Source organism: Delphinus delphis, chromosome 3 (genome assembly GCF_949987515.2).
Source record: "Delphinus delphis chromosome 3, mDelDel1.2, whole genome shotgun sequence".
NCBI classification, from domain to species: Eukaryota; Metazoa; Chordata; class Mammalia; order Artiodactyla; family Delphinidae; genus Delphinus; species Delphinus delphis.
This window is the reverse complement of record NC_082685.1, coordinates 89726239-89740790: the sequence shown is the minus strand read 5'-3', so window position 1 is coordinate 89740790 and position 14552 is coordinate 89726239. Positions and strand designations below refer to the sequence as shown.

Below are 14552 nucleotides of genomic sequence, written 5' to 3'. Positions count from 1 at the left end.
TGTTTAATGAATAACTTCCCATCCACAGTCTGCATTCAGTGTACCTGGGAAGTCTTGTTGCCCCTTCTCAATATTTGCCTCATACTTACCATGCCTCATACTCATTCTATCAGTGTTTTGTTTTGAAGTCAGTCACTGTTACAGGGTTAGTATATTTATTTCCTCTGACCATTTCCTAGATTGAGTGTTTAGGTTTATGTAAGTTATATATTGAGAATCTACTGTGTACACACAATGCCTTGACTTTGAACCAAATTAGGTAGTAGGTGGCTCTTAAGGATAACAGTTAATGTTCAGAATATGAATTTTCTTTTAGTTAAATATTCCATTCTCTTTGCTTTGTGTACATATAACCAACGGTATCATGGAGTTGGGTTGTCATGATAGTTTTATCATCGGTTTGACAACTTGATAATAGTCATATGCTATTATTGATGTACTAGTCAAGAAACTTTGAAATTATTTTTCTAAAAAGAGATAAAGAATCTTTGCAAGTAAATAATTTCACTCAATGTTTGAAGAAGTATGTGAATATAAGGCCTTAGGATGTTCAAGTCAGCCTATATGTGAGGGTTTCCGAATAATTGCTCTAGATTTGTTCAAACCCTTATGACATTGATAGTGTCAGAAATGAAAGGAGCAATGCAAACAGTATGGAAACTGAGAAAAAAATCTAAGTTGGTTCAGTTACACTCACCTCCCCCCCGTTTTTTAATTATCACCTGGTTTATATTTAAAAATAACTTTTCAATTGCAGACTTCCAAGTTTATCCCAATGTTCTCAGTGCCCTGGGCTATATGTGGATGAACAGTGTATGTTAACAGTACTTTGTAACTATCCTGGGAGTTTTAAAATGTCTTGTTATTTCTGTGAAGTCACAAAAAACGTGACTGCTGAAATATGCAAGAATTAGAGCAAGGTGATAGAATCTGGAACGCCTTATAAAAGCCTGACCTTACACTTCAATTTATTTAACTCTCACTCAAGCTTTTCTTCTCTGAAGTTTGATTGAGCTGTAGTTGGTTTTTGTTGATTAGGATAATTATGCTGGAATGACTTTAAAATCTCTTTGCATGCACTGTTTAGCTTGGGCACTTCTTGTAATCGCTTAGAGAGGGACCAGAGTGTCCTACCCAGAATTCCCAGGGTAGGGCGGTCCGAGGAAACCTCCCGGGAAAGAGCAAGGTGAATTTGGGGAAGCAGTTATCTTTGTTCTGCATGCAGTTCATCTATACAGTGCTGTTAAGGTTGGTCATCACATTGAAAGCTGTACAACTGTAAGGAGCCAGGTCAATCTGAAACCAAACAGCAGAATATGCAATGGAAAGAACGTGGGCCTTGAAATCAGACAGAACTTGGATTTGTATTCTGGGCTTGAACCCTGGCTCTCACACTTGAAGCTCTATGACCTTGAGCTATCTTTGGGACTCAGTTTTTAAAAATTTATTGTGCAGGATGTAAGCCAGGTAGTCACTTAGCACAGTGTATGGTGCAATAGTTACTCATTTTTTTTCCAACTTATGATAAAAAAAACAGACATCTATTCGCCTTTGGAATGTAATTAAGGATGTTTGCGTCATTCATTTTTATTGACTTTTATTGATTTTCTTTTTTTTATAATTAAAGTAATGCCATGGCATGTCACAGACCATGAAAACTCAGTTTAAAAACAGTTTGGGGTGGCTTCCCTGGTGGCACAGTGGTTAAGAACCCGCCTGCCAATGCAGGGGACCCGGGTTCCAGCCCTTGTCCGGGAAGATATCTCACATGCCTCTGAGCAGCTAAGCCCATGCACCACAACTACTGAGCTTGCGCTGTAGAGCCCACGAGCCACCACTACTGAAGCCTGCGCGCCTAGAGCCCATGCTTTGCAACAAGAGAAGCCACCGCAATGAGAAGTCCTCGCACCGCAACAAAGAGTAGCCCCCAATTGCCACAACTAGAGAAAGCCCGCGCGCAGCAACGAAGACCCAACACAGCCAAAAATAAATAAATAAAATAAATTTAAAAGGAACAGTTTGGGGCATTTTCTTCTGTTATGAAGAAGTTATCCTATCAAGATGTCTTTTATATTTGATATTGTGCAATAGAAGTGATATGGCTGATGTCAAATCTGAATCAAGTTCCCAGGAAGAGTGTCAAGCAGTTGTGCATTTGCTCGTAGCTGATTGCTGAAATGATTTTTTTATCATTTGTATGCTTCATTTTAATGGTGAAGGCAATTTGTAAAAACAATGCATAATCAAACCTGTTTATTAAGATGAAATAGTCTCTAGCCCACTAATTTAAATTTCTTTAAGGACAAACAAAAAAACCCTGCCCTTCCATGACTAAACCACAAAGCATCTTTTATACAGATTGCAAAATTGATGGAATTACATAATTTATAGATAAACTTTTTTTTTTTGCGGTACGCAGGCCTGTCACTGTTGTGGCCTCTCCCATTGCGGAGCACAGGCTCCGGACGCGCAGGCTCAGCAGCCATGGCTCACGGGCCCAGCCACTCCGCGGCATGTGGGATCTTCCTGGACCGGGGAACGAACCCATGTCCCCTGCATTGGCAGGCGGACTCTCAACCACTGCGCCACCAGGGAAGCCCTAGATAAACTTTTAAAAGGCATTTCTAAATTGCTTCCAAGCTTAGACTAATGGGTTAGTTATGATGGGTTACACTTCTTAAATATTTTCTTAATGTTTTCTGATATGTAGTGATAATTAAATGCATGTTCTCTTGGAATCAGTTATCATAGTGTGGCTAAACAGATTAAATTGAAAATCTATTTAGAGGCTAAGTGTTGAGGTAGAAATAAATGTAGGCTAGTCTTGGTTTCAAACAACATTACTTTTAAGTAAGGTATAATAAAGCTTTAGTCCTGAGTCCTTTTTTTGGTTATTAAATCGGCTTCATTTTTAGTATAATTCTAGGGTAAGACTTTTTAACCTTTTCTCTCTTAGTCCTAAATCATTAAGTGAATGTTGTATAGGATCCTAAGAGATTGCAGTGTTTTGTAATTATATAAATCTATGAATTCACTTTTGGAAATATGAAAACAATTGCAAATTTAAAACTGGAGATCATGGTAACTAGCTTTCCTAAGTTACTTCTTATTGACTCTTGTTGGGGTCGGGGATGTGTTTCCTGTGTGATTCCCTGAACAAGTTTTACTTAGAAATTTGATGTCACAGCAGATTTATGAGTTTGCGCCCTGAAATTGCTTATTTTGAGAGTAGCAATTTTCTCCAGGGAATGTTTACCTGGGACTTTTTTCTTTTTTCCCTTGGTGGTACAAGGCAGGAACTTTCTAGACCAAAACAGAATTATTCTAATAAATATAACCTCATTTACAAACTTTAAAAAAATGTCCTGTTAGGTCTAGTTTGTCACAAGGAAAATAATTTTTCCTTTAGCATACAAATGAGAGAGCAAAGTTAAATGTAGTAGATAATCTTAATGCAGTGAACATGCTGAGGGCCTATAAGTATGGCTGTTTTCCAATTTGAGTTCCCTAAATGGGGGCAGTAAGTGTAGAAGCTTGTGGTCAGCTGGAATGAATGAGAAAAAAACAGCAGTGACCTTTGCATCAGGGGAAAGACATCATTCTGCTTCTGGCTTTTCACAGCTTACGTTTGTGTTTTTAATGTATGACTGAACCTGAAAGTTCATCTCCAATCTTGATCCACAGGGAAATGGCAGAAATCCTAACCAGCCAAATGATGCAAATTTAAATTTCCTGTGGAGGAAAGGTCAGTAACATTGTGTTCGCTGGGGACAGTCTCAGCACAGCAAGCAATCCTTCTGATTAAAATTCCTGTTGAGAGCTAGTGATTTGTCTGATTGAAAAACTAAATAGGTCCTTAATCACCTAGATAAGATGACATCACCGGGGCATCATAAACTGTTCAGCAGATGAATAACCCCTCTCAAATATCAACTTCATTTTAAAACTGAAAAACAAAAACATGAGGCTGCATTTAACAGCAACTATTTATAGTTCTGTGATGTAAGGCCTCCAGTTTCCTTTAATTCCCATTGTTCTCTAAAAATAAAGACCCATTTAACCGAGGAGGAATGACAAGTGATCTTGTGATGGATTTGATTTATTGTTCAATGTGTAAGACTAGGGAGAGTACCGCGATAGCGTGTCAGCACTGCTGGAAACCTCTGGTGTGCTGTGGCGCCCGCTGCCTTGCCCGCTATAGATACCTGTTTGTACACTGGTACTGTCGGGAAAATGACACTCTTGTGGCTGCTTTTCCAATGGAAACATAGCCCTTTTTTAAGATGAGCACACAACCTGCATATCTAGTTGGTAACAAGTGACCGACCTAATGAATTAGGTCAGTATGGAGAAGATTCAGCTCCCCTCCCCCATCCTTAAAGTTCCTGTTTTAAATTTTTTTAATTAATTAATTATTTATTTATTTAAATAAATTTATTTATTTATTTTTTATTTCTGGCTGCGTTGGGTCTTTGTTGCTGCGCACAGGCTTCCTCTAGTTGCGGCGAGTCAGCAGGGGGCTACTCTTAATTGTGGTGCGTGGGCTTCTCATTGCAATGACTTCTCGTTGCAGAGAGGCATGTGGACTTCAGTAGTTGTGGCACACAGGCTCAGTATTTGTGGCTCGTGGGCTCTAGAGTGCAGACTCAGGAGTTGTGGTGCACGGGCATAGTTGCGCCATGGCATGTGGGATCTTAGTTCCCCAACCAGGGATCGAACCCACGCCCCCTGCATTGGCAGGCGGATTCTTAACCACTGCACCACCAGGGAAGTCCCAAAGTTCCTGTTTTTTAAGTATAGGAGTTTTGTATCTGAATTACCTACATCTAACTAGCACCTTCCTATGAAGTCTCAAGGTAGCCATTATCCTGAATTTAAAATAACCTTGGATGTGCCATTTTACCTAGAGGCCAACAAAAGATGTTACATCCTTGTTAATGTTTCCAGTATAGGTTTTTTGACAGTCCCTACTTATAGTTTACTTCTTTCTTTTCTTTTCTCTTTTCTTTTTTATTGGAGTATAGTTGATTTATAATATTGTGTTAGTTTCAGGTATGTAGCATAGTTATTCATTGTTTTTTGCAGAATATATTCCATTATAGGTTATTACAAGATATTGGGTATAATTCCCTGTGCTATCCGGTAAATCCTTGTTACTTATCTATTTATGTATCTATATACAAAACAAAAACAGACTCACAGACATAGAAAACAAACTTATGGTTACCAAAGGGGAGAGGGAATAGGGGAGGGAAAAATCAGGAATATGGGAATAAGAGATACACACTACTTTATTTCTTTAAATAAAGAATTTCTCAATTTTTGTGTGTGGTGTCTGTTGTTTTTCCTTCTTGTAAAACAGAAGAAAGTAATAAAAAAAAGTTAAGAAAAGACACACATGCAGATTAGGTGCATTTCCAGACTCAGTTTGAAATCACATAAGGTGATCATGTCTTCCCTTGCTCCGAGGTATACAAGGAGCTCCTGAGGACAGCTAGAGACTGTGTCTGCTTTCAGAAAGGCCCTGGGAGTCCTTGTTTGAGGCTTCTCATCTTGTCAGTGCTGAAGGGCTGAAGGCTGAAGGAGAATGCAGGGATTTCCTCACAATTGGAATACCCTGACATTTTGTCTTTAATCTCTTTTTCAATGTGAACTCTGTCAGATGATCTGAGAAGACACTCAATTACAGTCTGAATTGCTATCCAGTGTCTAAAACTGCTCAAGAAAAGGGCTTTCTTTTTAGGAATAAGATAGTACATGTGTGTTCTGAGCTTTTAGCTTTTCATATGAAATGATAATAAATTGTGCATGAAGCTGAAACACTGAGGATGATGCAGCCTTATTAAGTTGAATTTAGTGGGTGATAAATTCTGATGACTCTGAAATATCGCTCATTCTAAAGTAGGCACACTGGTGCCAGGAAAGTCCTTGATGTGTTTGGCATGGAACTGTGACATTTAGCTATTAGAAACTGGACTGAAATATCTTGAGTAGAGCTGAAGTGGTGAGGGCTAAGTACTTGAATGGTCTCACTTCTAATGCATTTGGGTAGTTCTCCATGTGCCTAATAATAAATTGAGAATTTTGTAGATTTCCTAAATGGTAAATATACAATCTTTATTCAAATGGATTTAGAAGGCTTACTGGTCAGATAATTAAGTTTGGGATATATTTTTAAATATCTAAATTGCACATTTCAGTTATTAGAATACAACCATATATTGTGTGTGAAAATGAACTTAAAATCACAAAGATAATTGAAATGTATGACAAAGGGAGAAACCATTAATGCTTAGTAGGTTTTAAAAAACAAAATAATTTCAAATATTTATTTATTTTGAAGTGGACACATATTGTAGAAAGCAATGAACAAATGAAGACAAATTCACAGACTGAAAGCTTGATAAAAGTTTCTCTGGACAAATAAAATGATAATAAAAATGGAAAAAGAAAACCCCTTTAAACATGTTTGCCAAGCCCAATGGGCAGTTTCGCAGTACTAAGTACTGATAAGGCTGGTGAATCCTGAGAAGGTGCATAGGGCTTTTTCTCATCATTCATATAGAATTAGCTACAGATGATTTTGTCTTGAGTGATAATCACAGCCTCAGTTTTAACCCCAAGTTCCATAATATCCACTTTCAAAGGCCTTGATATTGTGAAATTATTTCAATTTAGTACTAGATGTTTTTTCATTAGTGAGTCTTCACATTTGAGAGAGAGAGAGAGATGAAAAAAATCAAAACTGCTTTATCTGCTTGGTGGTCATAAGCACTTTGCATCCTGATTTGCTTTGCTGACACTAGGGAGGGTTGTGTGTGGGTTACAGACCATGGCACACAGTCTCTCCCTCATATGCTACTCAGACTACATAGGGGTCGCACTAGGATAGCAGGGATGTGCAAGAGTGGATTATTTTCAAGAAGGCTCCAGATGGCATTTTACTTATTTATTTAGAGTTGATTTGGAGATACATCCAGTTTTGATATATCAGACATAGATATAAATAAGCAAAACATAATGATCTGGACCTGTCTTTAGTAATTTGTAAGTTATCCTATTTTTCTATCATGCTTTATAATTTTCTACAATTTATTCTGGAAGAGTCTAGAAAAATCACATCTCTTATACATAACATAAAAAATACCCAACATTATTAATCGAATATGTTATTAGGCTGAATTTACCACACACATAGGGGAACTAAAAATTTAAATGTTTAATAGTAAGCTTAAAAATATTTACCAAGGTCAGTATTTTTTTTTTTTTGCTGTACGCGGGCCTCTCACTGTTGTGGCCTCTCCCGTTGCGGAGCACAGGCTCCGGACGCGCAGGCTCAGCGGCCATGGCTCATGGGCCTAGTTGCTCCGCGGCATGTGGGATCTTCCCGGACCGGGGCACGAACCCGTGCCCCCTGCATTGGCAGGCAGACTCTCAACCACTACACCACCAGGGAAGCCCCATGGTCAGTATTTTAAAAGCACTGACTCTTAGTCTCCCAAGGCAATAGAAATAAAAGCAAAAGTAAACAACTGGGACCTAATCAAACTTACAAGCTTTTGCACAGCAAAGGAAACCATAAACAAAACGAAAAGACAACCTATGGACTGGGAGAAAATATTTGCAAATTATGCTACAGACAAGGGATTAATTTCCAAAATATACAGCTCATACAACTCAATAACAATAACAACAACAAAAAAAAAACAGTTAAAAATGGGTAGAAGACCTAAATAGACATTTCTCCAAAGAAGACATACAGATGGCCAAGAGGCCCATGAAAAGATGCTCAACATCACTAATTATTAGAGAAATGCAAGTCAAAACTACCATGAGGTATCACCTAACACCGGTCAGAATGACCATCATCAAAAAATCTACAAACAGGGCTTCCCTGGTGGCGCAGTGGTTGAGAGTTCGCCTGCCGATGCAGTGGACACGGGTTCGTGCCCCAGTCTGGGAAGATCCCACATGCCGCGGAGCGGCTGGGCCCGTGAGCCATGGCCGCTGAGCCTGCGCGTCTGGAGGCTGTGCTCCGCAATGGGAGAGGCCACAACAGTGAGAGGCCCGTGTACCGCAAAAAAAAAAAAAAAAAAAAAAAAAAATCTACAAACAATTAATGCTGGAGAGGGTGTGGAGAGAAGGGAACCCTCTTGCACTGTTGGTGGGAATGTAAATTGTTACAGCCACTATGGAGAACAGTATGGAGGTTCCTTAAAAAACTACAAATAGAACTACCATATGCCCCAGCAATCCCACTACTGGGCATATACCCTGAGAAAACCATAATTCAAAAATAGTCATGCACCACAATGTTCACTGCGGCTCTATTTACAATAGCCAGGACATGGAAGCAACCTAAGTGTCCATTGACAGATGAATGGATAAAGAAGATGTGGCACATACATACAATGGAATATTACTCAGCCATAAAAAGAAACGAAATTGAGTTATTTGTAGTGGGGTGGATGGACCTAGAGTCTGTCATACAGAGTGAAGTAAGTCAGAAAGAGAAAAACAAATACCATATGCTAACACATATATATGGAATCTAAAAAAACAAACACAAAAATGGTCATGAAGAATCTACGGGCAGGACAGGAATAAAGATGCAGACGTAGAGAATGGACTTGAGGAAACGGGGAGGGGGAAGGGTAAGCTGGGACGAAGTGAGAGAGTGGCATGGACATATATACACTACCAAATGTAAAATACATAGTGTGAAGCAGCCACATAGCACAGCGAGATCAGCTCGGTGCTTTGTGACCACCTAGAGGGGTGGGATAGGGAGGCTGGGAGGGAGATGCAAGAGGGAGGAGATATGGGGATATATGTATAGGTATAGCTGATTCACTTTTTTTTACAGCAGAAACTAACCCACCATCATAAAGCAATCATACTCCAATAAAGATGTTAAAAATAAATAAATAAATAAAGTTTCCCTCAACAATAACAAAAAATGTCTACAAATAACAAGTGCTGGAGAGGGTGTGAAGAAAAAGGAACCCTTCCACACTGTTGGTGGGAATGTAAATTGTTGCAGCCACTATGGAAAAAAGTATGGATATTCCTTAAAAAACTAAAAATAGAGTTACCGTATTATCCAGCAATCCCACTCCTGGGCATATATCTGGAGAAAACACTAATTTGAAAGCGTACATGCACACCGATGATCATAGCAACATTATTTACGATATATATATATATCGTATATATATATATATATATATTTACATATATACGATATATATATATATGTATATATACAATGGAATACTACTCAGCTGTAAAAAAGAATTAATTAATGCTATTTGCAGTAACGTGGATGGACCTAGAGATTATCATACCAAGTGAAGTAAGTTGGAAAGAGAAAGACAAATACCATATGATAATACTTATATGTGGAATCTAAAATATGATACAAATGAACTTTTTTACAAAACAGAAACAGCCTCACAGACGTGGAAAAGAGACTTATGGCTACCAAAGGGGAAAGGGGGTTGGGGAGGGATAAATTAGGAGTTTGGGATTAGCAGATCCAAACTATTAAATACTATATATAAAATAAACAACAAGGTCCTACTGTATAGCACAGGGAACTATATTCAATATCCTCTAGTAAACCATAATGGAAAAGAATATGAAAAAGAATATGTATATATATCTGAATCACTTCACTGTACACCAGAAACTAACACAACATTGTAAATCAACTATAGTTCAATTAAAAAATAAAAAAATAAAAGCACTGACCCTTTATATCAGGGATACCCTCCCTTTTAGATATCAGGGATATCTAAAACTGCAAAACCGCTTCCAACTGTCCCAGTACACTTTCTTTGCTTTATTTTTTTCTCTCAGTTTTTTTGTATATCTAACATATTAAATATCTAACTTATTCTGTTTATTTTCTATTTCTATCAGAATGTAAACTCCATGAAGGTAGGGATTCGTCTCTTTTGCTCAGTGCTATATCTCCATTGCCTAGAACAGAGCCTGGTGCACCACATAAACATTTGTTGAATAAATAAATTAATTAATTTTAAAAGATACAATATTCATTCATCAGACATTTATTAAGCAGACACTGTGTGATTCTGCCTCATATAAGTAAGTACCTGTCTTGGTTTGTGAGTGTATCCATTTACTTAACACTTTATTAAATGTGCAATTCCAAGCACCCTCTTGGAATCATGATGTACCTGGCCAAATTAGACCATGCTTTCTGTCACTTGACAATTTTGAGAGGCTGTTAAGGTGTTGGGGGCACATGCCTGAGCTTAAAAGCTGGATCCACCACTTAACTAACTGTGTCATTTTGAGCATGTTGTTTAGCCTTTTTGTACCTCAGAGTGTGCATCTGGAAAGTTGGGCTGTGGTGAGGATGAAATGAGATAATACAAGTAAAGTGCCTAGAATAGTGCCTGGCACATAGTATGTGCTCGTTGGTGTTTGTGTTGGTGTGTGATCTACCTAGATCAAAACAATTTCTATACCTAGCTTGTTTTTGCATTTGTATGTATTCAGAAATAATGTCTAATATTTTTCTCACACTGGAAGCAAGTGGCAGATTGAATAGAAAATATATTCAAATGCACTAGCACGTTTTTTCAGATGTTCGACATTGGTTTGGTTTTTAAAATTAAGTACTGTGTCATTCACACTCTCCAATATTTTTGCCTCATTGGGGTAGGAAAAATAATGATGATTAAACATTATCTAATTATCTTAGCCCAGTGTTGCTTTCACTCTCTGAGTGAGCCAGGGATTATGTACACTATGTTTCAGAAACATAAAGCATAGAAGGATAACTGAAAACTAAAGGATAGAAGTTTGTGAATTCAAGAAAAATTCAGGGGGACAGTTTTCAAGTGCATCATCCCCTGGGGATAGGTAGTCTGGCAAGGTGCCACTGGGGGATAGAAAGTAGGACAAGAAACCAGAGGCTCTGAGGACTCCAAGTCGTGATGGAATCTCCACTGTACTCTTGCTTTCTGGTAATGGGATCTTGAAACAGTCCCCTGACTTTTTAGAGAAGAAGAAAAGTGTGATGAGTGAGTGCTGTGTAGACAGAGACCTCAGTCTGAATCCCACTGATCTCAGAGAGACAGCTGTGAGTGGTCCTGAAGAGAGATCTTAGTTCCCTGCCCAGGAATTGAACCTGGGTAGCCTGGATAAAAAGCAGGAATCCTAGTCACTAGACCACCAGGGGCTGGAGGCTAGAAGCAAAGTGGCCCTGGCTCTTTCCCCCATTTGAAAGCAAGAATGTTTCAAGGAGGCAAAAACTGTAAAAACAGGTACAAAGATTATTATTAAAGACACAGCACAATGTATGGGAGAGCACACAGAGAAACAGTTTAAGACTGAAGCTAGGCAGAGATACACACCCGGAGAGGAGTGTGGGCGTCCTGAATGAGGAGCGCAGGAAAGAGGTGATTTAAATCACTTACATAGGACGGTCCTTCCGGGTCTTTGTTTACTTTGGCCAATTGTTTGTTTCTTTTTTCCCACATGTGGCCTGTTCTAGGATCCTCCCCAACACGCTTGCGCAAATTTTTGCTAAGATGGATCCCACCGCAGAGGCCTGTGGGTGCATGTCCACACTTATTATGGGGTGGCGCCCTCTCCCTTTTTGACCCCCAGGGAGCCTTCCTGCACATGGGCAGACAGGCAAGTTTTCCTTGACCTCAGGAGTGGTCATCTTATCTCTTTACTTGAGCAGAGCTCAGCTTCTGCCACTAGCTTTGTCTTGGAGTGTCTGGGTGAGAACACAGCTTCAGTTTTACTCCACTTGACAGACTCCAGCTGTCCAGCCCAGGGGCCCATCTATCTCCTACCTCAACACTGCTAATTAATTACTTGAGGATTTGGGGCCAAATTGCTGAGTCTCTCTTGTCTTAATTTTCTCATCTGTATATTGGCCATAAAAGAACCTCTCTCACAGCACTGGTGAGACAAGACATAAATTAAGTCACTTTGTACTGTGCTTGGTACATGAAAAACGCACAGTACATTGTTGTCGCTATAATGATGGGTAATACCAGCATCTACCTTAAAAGATTTAGGGGCTAAATGAGATATCAGAAGCACCGAGCACATAGTACATGTTTTTAAAATGTTCTTACCTACTTCCTTTTTTGGCTTTCCTCAAAATGGGTGTAATTCTCATCCTTCCCTGGAGAGTAATTCCACCTTCTGCTCCCTTTTCTCCTCTCCAGCAGCTTCTCCTCACACAGCCTCCGTTGAGTGATGCTCACACAGTGCATCTGCCCACGTGTCTTGCTTCATGTTCACGAAATGCGAAATTCAGAGGAGGATGGCAAAATGGGCCATTTAGCGAATGCTAATCTTTTTGAGCTTTTCCACTGAAAATATACCCATCTACATCCCTCTCTTCTTCTCAAAGATGATCATATCTCCTCAGTACTTAAATCACAGAATCCTGATGCTAAATAGAATGGCAGAAAACTGAGGGCCTGAGGGCCAGTGTAGTCCAGAGATATTTTGCTTCACTGTCCAGGGTTGGCTTACGTGGTGTTTTTAAAATTTTGAATTAGTCAATAATATTTTTAAAAGTCAGACATTTCAACTTAAAACAAAGACATACAGACTCACACGTATTTCTGGCTACTCTGGCAAAGTGGGATGATCTGACAACCCTAAGCCCAGATTCTCCTGGGAGACAATGGTCTGGAGTAGAACAGCAGCTGCCCTTTACTTTAGTGTCCTATGGTTAGACCGAGTCCCCCACCACTGTCTTCCTTTATTCCTTTATTTATCTACATAGCTCCTGCTCACATAATAGTCCAGTTATCTCCATGCACAGATATGGGACCTGAAGCCAATCTAGGCTTAGGGCTACTTACAGATTGAAAAGTGAGTTGGTAACTGAATGAAGATGAGAATTCTAGCTTTTGGATTCTTGGATCCCTGTTCTTCTTAATCACCTTAGTTAAATTCATGGAAGATCATTACTCAGCTGAGGACAGGTTTTTAATTTTTTTATGACTACTTTTCAAACATCTTGACCCATTCTCTCCCTTGGTTAGAATATGACCAAGTCTCAATGAATTCACTTCAGTCCCAGTTCCTTCATTCTGTCTTACAGCTCCCAGCCATTACCCCCTGCACTTGTTTCCAAGTTGTAAGGCACTGGCCTTGCTTGTAGATAATGTTCAGTGAATGTTAGGTGACTCTACTTGATACCATTCATCCAGAGATGGCAAACTCAGATTCTCATCGGAGCCAGGCACTTAACTGTGTGACAGGCTGGGGTGTCCTGGAGACAATCAACCCTGAAGAAAGAGCACAGCCATTCCTCAGCTCTAGTTGTCAGTTGCCATGAGGGATTCCTGATGCTGTTGTATCTTTTGATGCTTTTATTTTTAAGGAGAAGCCCCAAATCTTTATATGAGATTTTCTTGCTTTAAATTTGACTGTTAATTCACATTTCTAGATAAAACTGTTTTGTCTGAAGAGAACAAAACCTCAACAATCTGTGACCCCTGCCGAGGAGAACTCCAAGTGAAAAAAATGAACAGCTGACCAATACAACTCCTCCTACTAGAGGGGCAGAAAGAGCACAAGCTTTGGTTTTAGGCAAACTTGGATTTGAATCTCAGTTCTCCTATTACTCATATGTGATAGTGCCCAAATTACTTCATCTCTGAGTTTCAAAACCCTCATCTGAAGCATGCCTTTAATAATACCTTAGGGTGTTGATGTGAGGACCAAAGTGAGAATGTAGGTACAACGCTTGGCACAGAATAGGTACTGCGAAGATCTCAACTCCATTTGTTTCTCTGTTGCTACCCTCTTGGTTTTCGTAGGATGGTGCATTTGAATTTACATCTATGTACTTGTTTCTTTGTTTCTGTCTCAGAGTACCGTGAAAGTGGTGAGTTGAAAACTGCTCCTACTATTTTAGCTCCATCATATCCAGGACTGAAAATGATTCTTTAGAAAGAGATAAGCTGTATTAACAGTTACTTGGTACAATTAAAAGACATTTCAAACAAGCTGTTGTTAATGGTGTTAAAACAGGTATCAGCAATTAAATACATTCAAATATGGTATTACAAGGGAACCATTCACTGAGAGAAAATAAATATGCTATGTTCCCAAGTAATATTTCAGTTAAAACAGCACATACGTATCAGAACAACCCAGAAATGCTGACAAATTTAGATGTTCCACTTTATTTTTAGACACAGTTCAATACTCATGGCAAAAAGACTTACAGCTTTTTTTTTTTTCTGGAAAAATTAAGATATTCCCTATTGGATTTTTATGAACTTTGAGAGAATTCTAAATGCCTTTTTGAGTAATGAACGCTTTAAATGGAGGAATGACAAAAGAGATGCCCACCTCCTGTGTTGCTGTCACCTCTGGCAGCTGTGGGTAAGGCTGGGGGAGGAAGTGAAATGAAGTAACTATAAACAGAATTATGGGATTAAAGCCTCTACCTATCAACTCTGTTATCATCCAATTAGAAATTCTTTGATTGTAACAATCCTTTGGCTAATGACAAAGAAAAGAATGGAGTCAGAGGT

General features: G+C 39.0%; 1 protein-coding gene across 2 annotated transcripts in view; it reads left to right on the top strand.

The window, feature by feature from the left end:
- MACIR (macrophage immunometabolism regulator) overlaps nt 1-14552 on the top strand; it is a 192870-nt gene that overhangs the window by 28015 nt on the left and 150303 nt on the right. Inside the window, exon 6 of one of the 2 annotated variants that reach the window (XR_011246422.1) lies at nt 3685-3740. The exons of the other annotated variant lie outside the window; for it this stretch is intronic. The gene's annotated coding sequence lies outside the window, so the exon portion shown is untranslated. Of the gene's footprint in view, nt 1-3684; nt 3741-14552 lie in introns of those variants that run through there. 2 annotated transcript variants of the gene reach the window in all.